At 35.6% G+C, this 15,093-nt stretch overlaps 1 pseudogene; it reads left to right on the top strand.

Moving 5' to 3' along the window:
- Positions 1-8,057: 8,057 nt before the first annotated feature.
- LOC109395885 (ferritin heavy chain pseudogene) lies at positions 8,058-8,566 on the top strand (annotated as a pseudogene).
- Positions 8,567-15,093: the final 6,527 nt, after the last annotated feature.

Here is a 15,093-nt window from a genome sequence, read left to right as displayed (position 1 = left end):
AATATTATCATCTTCATCATCATCATTATGTTACCGGTGCCATCATTTATATCATATCACTAAGAGTTCATATTTGAGTATTTACACAGTGCCACAAACTGCATTAAGTCCATTACATGGATTAGCTAAATTAATCTTAAAACAAACCCATGAGAGTGAAGTCTTTCAAGCTTAGAAATGAGAGCAAAAGGTGTTACTGAAGAAAAACACTGAAGAAGTGCTATCATTTAAATTCTGTACTTCTAGCACAAGAGATTTTTTTTCCTTGTTATTTGTGTCAAAATTTAAAAAATAGAATAGAAAAGAATTCAGCAATGAAAACCTGTTCCTCCAATTCAGAAACCCTTAAAAATTTGTTGTGGATATAGAAAATGAAGAAAATATAACTTTTAATGGAAGCTGTTGCACATTTGGTTCTAGATTAATTCAATGATTTGATTGACATTTTCTTTTTCCTCATGCACATAGAAAAAATCTTGCTGGAATTGTCATGACAACAGGCACAGATGTTAAAGATGTCAAGCTGGTAAGTACCGGTATTGGCAAAAGAAAAAATGTATATTAGTGAAGAATACATGGGTTATCATGGTCATGAATTAAATGAATGTAAAATGAATGCATAAATAATATCTCACAAAATCTTGCTTAGATTTTTGAATGTACAGCTTGACTTTTATTTAAATAGCAAATATAATTAAAACAGACCAATCTTCCAGAAGTCAGAATGAAGACTGTTTAAACTGAAGGAAAATGTTCAGGTTCACCTGTATATAAGTACCTCGTCCTGTGGAGATGCCTGGAATTTCTATCCATGTAAACCAATAAGAAAAAAACTAACAGACAGACAGACAGACAGATAATAATGAAAGGGTAGCTTGAGAATAAGGTTTATTTGCTAAATTTGGTGACTCTATCTGTGAAAAAATAGAGTGTGGTGAAGGGACAATTCTAGTCCAACCAAATTTAAGTATCTCCAGAAACATGGTAGAGTATTTCAAAGAGAAAAACTGCTTAAGTTACCTTGCAGGGACAAGATTGTACAGTGGACAATTTTGTTTATTCAAAGATCCTTACTTATCAGAGTTGTGGAGTCAAAATATTTATCTATCATCTTGAGAAAGGTGTATTATGGAAACTGTATTTTCAGTGCTATGTGCCCACAGGTAGGAAATATAAAAGAAGATTTACCATCTTTGAATAATCTTAACAACCTTTCATTTAGTGGCAATCTTTAGAAAATGATTAATCACTTTCAAAGAAAATTGTTTTTCAATGTTAAAGTCCTTTAATATAAAAAAACCCTATAAATTTGTAGATATTGGCAATACATTAGAAAAGGTTTAAGGAGATGGAATATAATGTTTCTAGAACCCTTTAACAAATACAGAGGGGTCTTAACTATAAAGACTTCTAAATGAGTCGCTCTACATCATTAATTTATTTTAAAAATTAAAAACCTTGCTATTCGTAATAGAAGAAATAACTGCCTAGGCTAGGCAAACTGTATTTTCCTTTCACACTCAATGCAGTCTTTTTAATAACCTGTCTCAGTGTCAGATAAGTTGATGCTATATTAAAAAAAATGTATGTAAGTTTCACAAGATTAATTTTGTATTGGGTTTTGCTAAACAGTTGTTAGTTCCTTTGTAAAGCCACCCAGTGTGTGCTGTTCCGTATGATAACCAGCTACTCGCTTGGTAAGTACCCCTGCAGGTGCCCTCAGAGCTTCCCCAGGGATCTATGGAGAAGGTTCCGCAGTCTTCCTCTCATGAGACCATAGCATAGATGCAATTAAAATGTACATATAACTAATATTTCCATGGTATTGCACTTTCATTACTGTTTATTTAGAATTTCAGTAGCTGGCAGTAGTATCAACAAGAACATTTGAACTGTCAGGCCCTAACTTCTAAGATCACCCAAATAGGAAGCCCACAGTTAAGGTAGTTTTACTGTTTTAAAAATATTTTACTTACTATTATAAACATACCCTTATATGTCTGTGTACCTTGCTCTGTTTTTATAGTGATTGGCTGCTGGCATGTCTTTAGTTTTAGAAAAATCCATGTGGGAATTTTTTAGGAAGCATGTGTAATAAAATACATAAATTCAACTTGGATAGGGAAAACAAAAGTCTACAAAAACAAAATTTTACTACTTTCTGATTTTAATCATAATCTCTTAGAATAAAAATGAGAAATAATGTCATAAAACTTGATGGTAGTTAATTTGAATTTGTAACATCCATGTCAAACTTATGCTTGTGTATCTAAAGCAGAGATTTAATTATTTTCTTGTGTACTACATGTAAGAATTTCTCACTAGTCAGACAATAATTGCCCTTATTTATTTAGTACATTTTACATTTGAGGGAAGAACATTCTATTTCATTTCATTGTCACTATTATTTTCTTTGTAGTTTTCAATTTCTAAAGCACTATATATAAGATATATGACATAGGAAGTACTCAATAAATAGGCGTCAATAGTGACTTGGTGAAAAGCAATTACAAACACATCAATAAAATCTGAAAAGACAAGACAATTTTGTTAAAGGAAGATTCTAACATACTGAAAGTAGAGCTCATTTGTAAAAGTCGAATATATTGGGTTGTTGGAAAAGTCACGACATATTTTGTCTATGTTTTTCAAAGGTCATTTATTTATATAAAGAACAAAGACCAACCAAAGATACATTGCCTGTTTTGTTTGGTAACCTTTTGCCATCTTTCAGTAAGCTTCATAATTCCTCGTTCATAGAAGGACCTGTCTTTTTTTGGGAAAAACTGAACAAGGTGCTGATTTACAGCTTCATCTGATTTGAACTCTATACCACGCAAGGAGTTTTGAAAACAGTGAAACAAGTGGAAGTCTGATGATGCAAGGTCAGGCAAATATGGTGAGTGTGGCAACACATCCCATCCAAGCTCCAAGAATTTTTGACAGGTAATCAAACTTGTGTGTGGTCTCGCATTGTCATGATTGAGCACAGCTCCTTTACAATTAACAAGCTCTGGACGTTTCTGGTGATGGATTCATTCAAACTGTCCAATTGCCGACACTACACTTTTGAATTGATTGTTTGATTGTTTGGTAGGAGCTTGAAAGATATGACACCTTTAAAACCACACCACACTGACAGCATAACCTTCCTCTGATGAATGTCTGCTTTCGATGTTGTTTGAGGCAAATCATCAAGATGGGACCAAGACCGTTTGTGCACCACATTGTAAACAATCCACTTCTCATCACCAGTGATCAGTCCCTTCAAAAAAGGATCGTTTTCATCACATTTAATGAGCATATTGCAGATGTTTATACATGCCGTCAAATGAACTTCTTTGAGTTCATGTGTAACACAAATATCGACCTTGCTTACATGTCCCAGCTTCTTTAGGTGGTCGTGAATGCTTGAATGATGGATGTTCACTGTTTCTGCAATCTCTTGTGTCATGTAACATGGGATTGACCTAATCAATGCCTTTATTTTGTCATCATCAACCTTGGTGGGCCTCCCTGACCGAGAAGAGTCGTTGAGATCAAAATCACCAGCACAGAATTTCGTGAACCATCGTTGGCACTGATGTTCTTGTAGAGCATTGTCACCATAAACTTTATGCAACTTTTCACAAGTTTGACGCGCGTTCTTCCCTTCATGAAAGCAAAACAGTAAAATATGGCAAAAATGCAAAGTTTGGTCTTCCATTAAAAATCTCCAAAACTCAAGCAAATCACTCAATTTTTTTTAGAATGAAGCTAGAACTGTCAGCTGTCAAATGACATATCAATCACATAGATGTGAATGACTCTAGTACTTCCAAAAATGAACTAGTGCCATCTGTAACAAACATGCATCATGACTTTTCCGACAACCCAATATTTTATGAAATCATATGTATAGGTATATTGAATCTGTCTCTCTCTATATATAATAAAATAACAAGAAACAATGTTTGCTAGATAAAGACAATTAAAGTTACCAACATATACTTTACAGTTTTTTTGGATAATATAATTAATTAAAAGGCTATTTTCCCCAGAAAAATTACCTGTAATCCCAAAGATTTAAAGCAACTGACTTTTTTGGTTTTGTGTAAATGATCTTTCTTATGTGTGCATTTTGTTTTCTATGGCTTCAGTTTTACTGTACATATGTGTTAAATGTTCTGAATTAATTCAGCAGAGAGGGACAAAAAAAATCCCTAGGTCCTCTGGCCTTCATTCTACTACTTATACTGTAGCCTTACAAACTTTTCTTCACCTCTCCTCTATGAAATGATAAGAATGTACTGGATGCTGTCTAAGACACTGTCCCATCTCAATAGTTTTATGACTTTATGAAAATAAATAGACACATCTAAAGTTTACTTTAAAAAGATAAAAACAATCTTAAAATACCATGTCATTAAAAATGTGTGTATGTGAACTCATATATACCCAAAAGAGGAAATAGACTATAGATTAAAAGGTCATAAGTGCAATTAACAAATAGGAATTTATCTTTTAGAGGTTTAACAAGACTGTTACACACAAATATGAAACAAAAAAAGAGCAATTGACAAAGAGGGATTAGATGGTTCTAGCATACATCTATTAGTAATTCCGAAAGAAGACACTAGAGGGGACAGTGAAGAAGCACCAGATGAAGAGATAATAATTGAGAATTTTTAAAATGGTAGACACTTAATGAATCCTCAGATTTAAAAAGCACTCTGAGAATGGGGCAAAAAGAATAAAAATAATGAATAAATAAATAAATAAATTTCATACCTAGAAACATAATAAAACTGCAACCTCAATAATTAAGAGATTAAAAAAAATATCACAGCTTCTGCACAAAAAGACAGTCTAGCTGCAAAAGGACAATTAATACTGAAAGTAGGCTTTTAATCAACAAAAATAGATCCCAGAAGACAATAGAGAAATACCTTAGATGTTCTGAAGTTAATTAAGAATTGATAATGTAAAAAAATAAAATGCAATAAGCATTGCTAACAGAGTCACTTAAAGTAGTGTCTGGAGGCTAATAGGGAAGCGGAGCCGATGCACATCTTACGCCTCAGGCCTCAGAGCTGCTATTAAGTTGGCTAAAAATGTTGCTACACTCAGCTCAAGCCTGATAACCATCCTGGAACAACAAATGCTACATGGACACATATGGACTTGAGTCCTCGCGGTAGTTTTTGCCTCCCTTGTTTGAATACTGGAACTAACTGGATCCCTCTTAACCTAGCCAACAATCCTTCATTTGCATGAAAGAATTACATTTTGTGGTTTTTGCCTTTATAAACCCTGCCTTTCTTTGTTCTCCCCACAGCACAGTTTGGGCTGCTATCTGAATCTGTGTCTTTCAGATTGCAATCCTTTTACTCAAAAAATGCTTTTTATTATTTATTACAACTTATGCTTTTGCATGTTGTTGGTTGACAGAAATCAATAACTAGCTAGTTTCACTTAAAAATTAGAGCAAATTTTAAAGATTCAATACAACATAGATTGCCTGCTCTGGCCACAATACAAATTTGAAAGTTCTGAGATGAACAGACAAACACATACTCACATATATCATATTACTGGGGACTAAAAAATAAGTTCCAAAATAGTGTGCATTAAGTCAGAAATCATGCAGAAAATTACTAAATACCTAGAAAGGATGCCAGTGAAAGAGCTATATATCAAACTTGTGGGATATAACATAATGGTACTTACAGGTAAATTATAGCTTCAAGTGTATGTAATTTTTAATGGAAATGTAAGCACTCAACTGAGCTAGAAAACAACATAGTGAAACCAAAGGAAGAAGACAGAAAGATATAAAACATTTTTAAAACATAATGATGAATTTTAATGACAACAAAACTGAAAGCCAGTTTTTTGAAAAGAAAAAAAGAAAGAAAATTGCCTAGCAAAAATGATCAAAATAGAAAAAGTAATTGCTGTCCTTATTCCTCTTCTCCCAGGCTGCCTTAACTCCAATCCTATCAGGCACTTGCCCTTAGCACTCTATCAAAACAGCTTTAGTCAAGATCACCAATGATCTTCTCATTTCAAATTCTAGGGGTCAAGTTTCAGTTGGTTCTGTTTCTGCAAAGAAGCCTGACTTATCTACTCAACATATCTAAAACTGAATTTCTGATATTCCCCAAAACCTGTTTCACAGGAAGCTTTTAACATTTAATTGATGTCAGTTCCATCCTTCATCTTACTCAAGTTAAAAAAAATTGGGATCATCTTTGACTCATTTTTTTTCTCCTCTGACTCCACATCCAATTTGTCAGTAGATCCTTTTTGAATGTACTTTAAAAAATATATCCACAGTCTAACCACTTATCACCACCTCATCTCTTACCTGGGTTACTGCAATAGTCTCCTAATAGAATTCCCTTTCTCCAAAAGAATTTCAGTAGTCCTCTCTTAACTGTGGTTTTCCTTTCCATGGTTTCAGTTACCTGTGGTCAACCACAGTCTAAAAATATTAAATGTAAAGTTCCAGAAATAAACAATTCATAAGTTTTAAATTGCAAATCTTTCTGAGTAGTGTGATAAAATCTCTCGCTGTCCCATTCCATCCAGCCTAGAATGTGAATCATCTCTTTGTCCACTACATCCATGCTATCTGTACATACTCACCACCCATTAGTCACCTAAGTAGCCATCTTGGTTACCAGATCAACTGTTGAAGTATTGCAGTGCTTGTGTTTAAGAACCCTTATTTTATTTAGTAATGACCCCAAAGTGCCAAAATAGTGATACTGGCAATTCAGATATGCCAGAGAAGCTGTAAAGTGCTTCCTTGAAGTGGAAAGGTAAAAAAGTTCTGTACTTAATAAGGAAATTTTTAAAAATTGTATGCAGAGGTTGCTAAGATTTATGGTAAGGACAAATTGTCTATCCATGAAATTTGGAAGAAGGAAAAAGAAATCTGTGTGAGTTTTGCTGTTGAGCTCAAACTGCAAAAGTTACAGCAAGAGTGCTTGATAAGTCATTAGTTGAAATGGAAAAGGCAATAAGTTTTTGGGTGGAAGACAACAGAAAATGTGTTCTGACTGACAGCAGCATGTTGTGCCAAAAAGCATTGAGCCTATACAGAGATTTCAGCAAGGGATCCTTTGAAATGAGTGATCACATCCACAAAACTTGTATTATGATATATTGTTATAATCGTTCTATTTTGTTATCAAGTACTGTTGTTAATCTCTTATCTGTCTAATTTATAAATTACACTTTTATCATAGGCATATAAAGTAGTACCTCTTGTCTGCGGGATATATGTTCCAAGAGTCCCAGTGGATGCCTGAAACCACAGGTAGTACTAAACCCTATACGTACTGTTTTATCCTGTACCTACATACCTATAATATAGTTTAATTTATTAGTTAGGCACAGTAAGAGATTGACAACAGTAGTAATAAAATAGGGCAATTATAACAATATAATGTAATAAAAGTTTTGTGAATATGGTCTCTCTCTTCAGTAATTTTTGTATTTTATAATTAAAAACCATTCCTGAATCTGTGTACCCATTCCTAACTTGCAGTAAATGACTTGGTTTTACTCACTTCAGGGGATCCTTTTTCATAGAGGCTCAATGTTTCCTGGCACAACATGTTGCCATCAATCAGAAAATATTATCTGTTCATGCCTTTCATCCACAAATTTAATGCCTTTTCCATCTTAACTAACAAGCACTTATCAAGTACTGGGACCATAACTTCTGCAGTTTGAGGTACGACAACGAAATTAGCACAGATTTCTTTTTCCTTCTTCAAAATTTCATGGACATAAGATTCATCCTCACTATAGATCTTAGCAACCTCAGCATACATTTTTATTTCCTTATTAAGTCAAGAACTTTCACCTTTTCAATCTTTGCCCAGAGTTGCCAGGGTTTCCTGCTTCAACAGGGCTTGGACAGAACCAGCGCTCGTCCCCTATCCCAGCAGGCTGCTCAGATCCAGCCCTCTGCTACCTTTTCACAGCACCTTCGGACCACCCCAAGGTCCCTGCCACCTCTCCAGTGCCACGCAGCCGCCACCACCTCTCCTTAGTCACCCACCATGATGACTGCGTCCTCCTCGCAGGTGCACCAGAACTGCCACCAGGACTCAGAGGCCGTCATCAAACACCAGAGCCATCTACCTTTGACCAAAATTATGTAGCTTTGAAGAACTTTACCAAATATTTCCTTCACCAATCTCATGAGGAGCAGAAACATGCTGAGAAACTGATGAAGCTGCAGAACCAGCGAGGTGGCAGAATCTTCCTTCAGGATATCAAGAAACCAGACCATGACAACTGCGAGAATGGGATGAATGCAATGGAGTGTGCATTACACTTGGAAAAAAGTGTGAATCGGTCACTACTGCAATTGCACAAACTGGCCACTGACGAAAATGACATCCATTTGTGTGACTTCATTGAGACTCATTACCAGAATGAGCAGGCAAAATCCATCAAAGAGTTGGACGACCATGTTACCCACTTGTGCAAGATGGGGGTCCCCAAATCTGTCATGGCAGAGTATCTCTTTGACAAGGACACCCTGGGAGACAGTGATGAGAGCTAAGCTTTTGGCTGGCTTCCAATAACCACGGGGGTGATTTCCTGGTCACCAAAGCAATACTTGCACGTTGGGGTTACCTTTACCTTTCTGTAAGTTGTACCAAATCACCTACTTATGTTCTTTGTGTGTACCATTTCTTCAAATAAAGTAATTTGATGCCCCAGAACCTTCACCTTTTCACTTAAAGAAAGCACTTTACAGCTTCTCTTTGGCATGTTCAAATTGCCAGCATCATTACCCTTGCACTTTGGGGCTAAAATTAAGGGTGACTTGAACACAAGAACTGCAATACTCTGAGAGTCCATCTGGTAACTGTGATGGCTACTAAGTGAGTCATGGGTAAGGAGGGTGTACAGCATGGATATACTAGACAAAAGGACGATTCACATCCAGGACAGGATAAAGTAGGATGTATGGCATGAGATTTCTTCACACTACTCAAAAGGAGGCACAATTAAAACTTACAAATCATTTCTTTAACTTTTTATTTAATGTTTATAAACTGCAGTAGACAGCAGGTAACAGAAACCATGGAAATAAAACTGTGAAGGGTGGATTACTGTAAGTACAGGAAAATAAACAACATAGTACATATTGGGATTGGTACTATCTTTGGTTTCAGGAGTTTGCTAGAGGTCTTGGAAGGTATACCCTATGAATAAGGGGTGAATTGTAGTCTCAACAGAGCAGCCAGAGTGTACCTTCTAAAAACCATAAGTCAAATCATGTTCCTCCTCTGCTCAAAACCCTCCAATGTCCCTTAAGTTTACTCAGAGCAAAAAATAAATCCTTATTAAAAATTGTAAGTCGCTATGACAATGTTACCCATTATCTTTTTTACATTCTTTTAGATTAGTCATCCTTCATTGTCTTTGCTCCAGCTACCACAGTGGCCTCACTGCATATCAGGGACATGCTTCCCTTAGAGATATATTCTAGTTATTCTGTATGCCTAGAGTTACTTTTCCCGTTATTTATTTGCCTCACTCTCTAATATTCAGTCTTTGCTTAAGTCTCATCGTCTCAGTGTGGCCCACCCTGATCACTTCATTTCATACTGCAAACTACCCCTCACGTTGTCCCTCTCAAACTCTCTTCTCCTGCTCGACTTTTATTTCCATAGTACTTATCACCCTCTAATGTGCTATATTATTTATTTACTTACTTATATACATATTCATTTATACTTATTTGTCTCCCCTCACCCTCAAGCCCCAACTAGAATGCAAACTCTACACGGTCAGTATCATTGCCTGATTTATTTTCTGATGTATCCCCAAAACAGAGAACATTCCCTGGCACATAGAGTATCCTCAATAAATACTGAATGAAATAACAAATTAGAGTGATGGATGTGGAATACAGATTGCTATAAGTTGAACTGACAATAGGGAGGGGATATAGAGACTGTGAAAGGAGTCTATTTTTATCTTAAAACTTGCCTAGTTAATGGGGAGATGCCTAAACTGGTACATAGAATGATGACAGAGTCAGTACAACTTATTTTTTTCCTCTTTGTTTGTTTAATTTTTTTCCCTATCCCCCCAGAAGGAAGATGCTGAATACTTTAGTAGAGAGGGAGAAATTTTAAATATGAAAGAGAAAATGGATGCTTGATGTAGCCAGGTCCATAAGATTGAGGGAGAAGATCAGATTCTGAGAAAATGAAAAGATTAGGCTTAGTCTAGAGGAAGGATATTTAATTTGCTGAAATATTATGGGAAAATGTAAGAATAGATTTGGATAAAGCCATCCTTATTGGTGGGAGGCCAATTGAGTGAATTTCCACTATTTTTCATTACATCTATTTTCTCTATGAAATAAAAGACATTTCCTGCTGAAAGAAAGAATTTAACTCTTGAGAGTAATAGCTTGGAAAGAATATGCAAGCTTAGAAGGCTAGACAGACAACAGAAGACCAGAGCAAAATGTTGTAATCAGGAAATATCAGCTATACACTATGTTTGTATTACCACTGTTGGCTATTGACATAAAGAAATCAGTTCCCTAAATGAGTAGCATAGGAATTCATAAGCAGGATAATGTATGATAATCTTAGTTCTCATTAAATATTGGGAAGCTTAAATAGAGGGAGGCTATGCCCTTCCAGCTTTAAATATATGGTTAAAAATGAAAACTCTCCTTCAGGAAACATGAAAAATAGAAAACTTCATTCAAAATAGATTTTAAATGCTATGTAGTCACAACTGTAAATCGAAGTGGAGTTTTTTGTTTGTTTGTTTGTTTGTTTGTTTGCTTTTTTCAGTTTCCACAAGTAAAAAGACAAAACTTGATCTTGAATTGTTCGCTCTGGGAGACACAAGCGGCCATGTCTTCAGGACACTGAAACCACTTATGTGGAGAGAAACTAAGGCCTCCTGCCAACAGCTGGCACCAACTTGCCTGCTTGGAAACAAATGCTCTTGCTCTATTCAGCCTTCAAATAACTGCAACCCCAGCCAACACCCTGCAACATCATGAGAGGCCCCAAACTGCTCACAAATTCCTGACCCACTGAAAGTAGAAGGATAATAACACAAAGTCTGAATCTGTCTTTTAAACTGCCTCCTACAATAAAATTAGGCCACCTTCTGTGGCTTTACAGTTTCTCACTATTATTTCCCTTCCTTAACAAATCATTCTTATATTCATCCAGAGAAGTAAACAGAGAAGTAAAGGTCCAATTAGGGTTACTTGTTTTGGTCAGTACTGGTGAAAAAAAATACACTTTTTCTTTTTGTCTTTCTTTCCCTAAGAAATTAAAGACATTCAACACCAGCTCAAGAAAGAATAAGAAAACATCATTATCATTCCACCTCATTCACCAGGGTTTCATCCTATCTTCCCCCATGCTTGCTTTTAAACCACTGTTGTTCTTTGCATTCAAAAGTTGGGCTCTTTTTTTTAAGCTTACAAATTTTGTGTTTAGAAATATAAACAAAGTAAACAGAAAGTAGGTGAACTATTTTCTGTTGTTCGTTTTTGTTTTTGTTTTATTAATCTTCCTCTGATCACCTGTTGAATCATTTCTCTGAGATTTATTTATATGAATTCAGGATAGATTCATATTGTATTTGATGAATTATAATTGGCTCCTCCTTTAATTATGCATAAAATAGCTTAAATCAGGAACATTTCTATCACATAAAAAGGGTTTAATTTGCAAAATAATACAGAAAAATGAATTATATATATTAAAGAAACAAAAAAATTATATATAAGATATAAACATCTGTTAAAAATGTACTCTTTGATTTCATAGTGAATATTGAGCAAAATATCTGTTTCAATCAGTATTCTAAACATGGATAGCCTATAAGACAGATCATTGATCTTCTGTATATGATTTTTTTTAACTTTAATATCCTAAGAATCTTTCAGGGGATTAGTTCTGTAACAATTTTTTAATCTACATTTCATAAAGGGACATCAGTAAGTGAAAAGTCAGCTTCTTATGCTCAGAAGATTGTATTTGTACATACTTATAACATAGAATGATATCTGGTCTGCAAGTTAAGCCATTTTGAACAGAACTTGGCCCTGTTTGTGAATCTCTTTCCACAATTTACTTGCTCCAATCTTTTAGCTTAGGAGAAACTATCCAGTTGATTACAATACTTTTATTCCTATATGAGATCTGACAATTAAGTTAGTGAACTTGTTGTAGCAATGTTCCTAATCTTTTCTGATGTCAGAGGGATTGTTCATTATGAATTTGTACCAACTGGACAAACAGTTAACCAAGTTTACTATTTGGAAGTGCTGAAAAGGCTGCATGAAAAACTTAGAGGACCTGAACTTTTCACCAACAATTCATGGCTCTTGCATCACGACAATGCACCAGCTTACACGGCACTGTCTGTGAGGGAATTTTTAGCCAGTAAACAAATAACTGTATTGGAACACCCTCCCTACTCACCTGATCTGGCCCCAATGACTTCTTTCTTTACCCAAAGATAAAGTAGACATTGAAAGGAAGACATTTTGATGATATTAGGATATCAAGGGTAATACAATGACAGCTCTGATGGCCATTCCAGAAAAAGAGTTCCAAAATTGCTTTGAAGGGTGGACTAGGCTCTGGCATTGGTGCATAGCTTCCCAAGGGGAGTACCTCAAAGTGACCATAGTGATATTCAGCAATGAGGTATGTAGCACTTTTTCTTGGATGAGTTCGTAAACTTAATTGTCTGACCTCGTATTTCCACAACCACAAAGAACATCCTAAAGTTGTGTGTCAGTGTGTCTTTGAAACATTACTTCTGTGCACCCTAGTTATAGCTGTAATTAAGAAGCCATATTGAAAAGAATTGCAGACTCTTCTTCCTCAATATGAGAAATAGCAATACAATTCTATGAAGCAGGTGATGACATCTATTTCCTTTAACTTGGTTATTACCATGGTCTATAAACATGGAAAAGAAAAAATACATATATTGCACAAATATTATTTTTGCTTAGCTAACTTTTATTGTTAAAAATGAGCCTTTTTTGATATATCTGTCTAATGGAATACTTCTCAACAATAAAAAATATTGAGTATTGAGACATTCAATAACACGGATAAATCTCAAAAGCATTATGCTAAGTTGATGAATCTAGACACAAAAGGCTACATTCTGTAAAAATTCACTTGTATGAAATTCTAGAAAGGACAGAACTGGAATGATGAAAAGCACAGCAGTGGATGCCAAGGGCCAGCATTCAGAATGAGAGGATTGATGGTAAAAGAGCACAAGGGCACTTTGAAGGGTGATGGAATTATTCTATATATCATTATTGTGGTGGTGATTAGGACTCCATGATTGTCAAAATTCTTTAAATTACATGCCTAAAATTGGTTATTCCATACCTCAATAAAACTATTTTTTTAAAATGTGACTTTGGACAAATAACTCAGTCTCTGTAAATAAACTGCAAAAGGAAAAACTTAAAGTTTAAAATAGAATTAAAATACGTAGAAACCAACTCCAGTGTATGGAACTTTTTTTGAGACTGGTGGGAGGGGAGGAGATGTGAAATGGGCCTTAAAGCTCTGGGTGGCAGTTGAGAACCAGGAGGGATATGTTGGCCACAGAGATTTCCCCCAGAGGAGCAAGAGACCCCCAAGCCCACACCGGCCTCCCCATCCCAGAGTACTGGTGCCAGGAAGAGAAACCCCTACAACATCTGGCTGTGAAAACAGTGGGGATTCTGACCATCCATGTGGGATGGAAAACTGCGGGAAACCCAGACGTCCTCTTGAATGACCTGCACATAGACTCACTTACTCGCAGCACTCACCTTGGGCTCTGGCAGAATTATGGTGACTCAGGGAGTCTCAGAGGTATGTAGGGGGGCAAGGCGACTGACATGGGTGGCTTCAGAGAGGACTGGAGGACAAAGTTTTCCCTGTGTGAGGTCCTCATCCTGTGTAGCCGGCAGGTAGATGAATTCAGTAAGGTAGTAGGATACAAAATCAATATTCAGAAATCAGTTGCATTTGTATATACCAATAATAAACTTCTGGAGGGAGAAATTAAGAAAACAGTTCCATTTACAATCACTTAAAGGACTATAAAATATTTACGAATAAATTTAACCAAAGAAGTAAAAGCCCTGTACTCTGAAAACTATAAGACACTGAAGAAAGAAATAAAGGAAGACACAAACAAATGGAAACACCTACCATGCTCATGGATAGGAAGAATTAATATAGTTAAAATGTCCATACTGCCTAAAGCAATATATAGATTCAATGCAATTCCTATCAAACTACGTAGGGCATTTTTCACAGAAATAGAAAATATAATCCTAAAATTTATATGGAACCAAAAAGGACCACGAATAGCCACGGCAATCCTGAGAAATAAGAACAAAGTTGGGGGCATCATGCTACCAGACATTAAAATGTAAAGCCTACAGTAATCAAAACAGTATGTACTGGCATAAAAACAGGCATATAGATCAATGGAACAGAATAGAAAGCCCAGAAGTAAATCCAGGCTTATACGGGCAGTTAGTCTATGACAATGGAAGCAAGAATTTACATTGGGGTAAAGTCAGCCTATTTAATAAACGGTGCTGGGAAATTTGGACTGACACATGCTAAAAAATGAAACTGGACCACCTCCTTATGCCATATACAAGAACAAATTCAAAATGGATTAAAGACTTAAGTGTAAGACCTGAAACCATAAAACTTCTAGAAGAAAATATAGGATCTAGATTTGCAGACATTACCCTGAGCAATATTTTTACTGATACATCCCCACGGGCTAGGGAAGTAAAAGAAAAAATGAACATATGGGACTACATCAAACTTACGGTAAAAATTTTTTCACAACACAGGAAACCATCAACAAAACAAAAAGAAAGCCTACTGAATGGGAGAAGATATTTGTCAATGATATATCTGATAAGGGTTTAATATCTAAAATTTATAAAACATTCATGCAACTCAACACCAAAAAACAAACAACCCAATTAAAAAATGGGCAGAGGATATGAAGAGACATTTCTCCAAAGAGGACATACAGGTGGCCAACAAG

The sequence above is a fragment of the Hipposideros armiger genome, unplaced genomic scaffold (genome assembly GCF_001890085.2).
Source record: "Hipposideros armiger isolate ML-2016 unplaced genomic scaffold, ASM189008v1 scaffold_492, whole genome shotgun sequence".
Taxonomy (NCBI): domain Eukaryota; kingdom Metazoa; phylum Chordata; class Mammalia; order Chiroptera; family Hipposideridae; genus Hipposideros; species Hipposideros armiger.
Note: the sequence above shows the minus strand (reverse complement) of the source record. Positions and strands in the feature narration are given on the sequence as shown.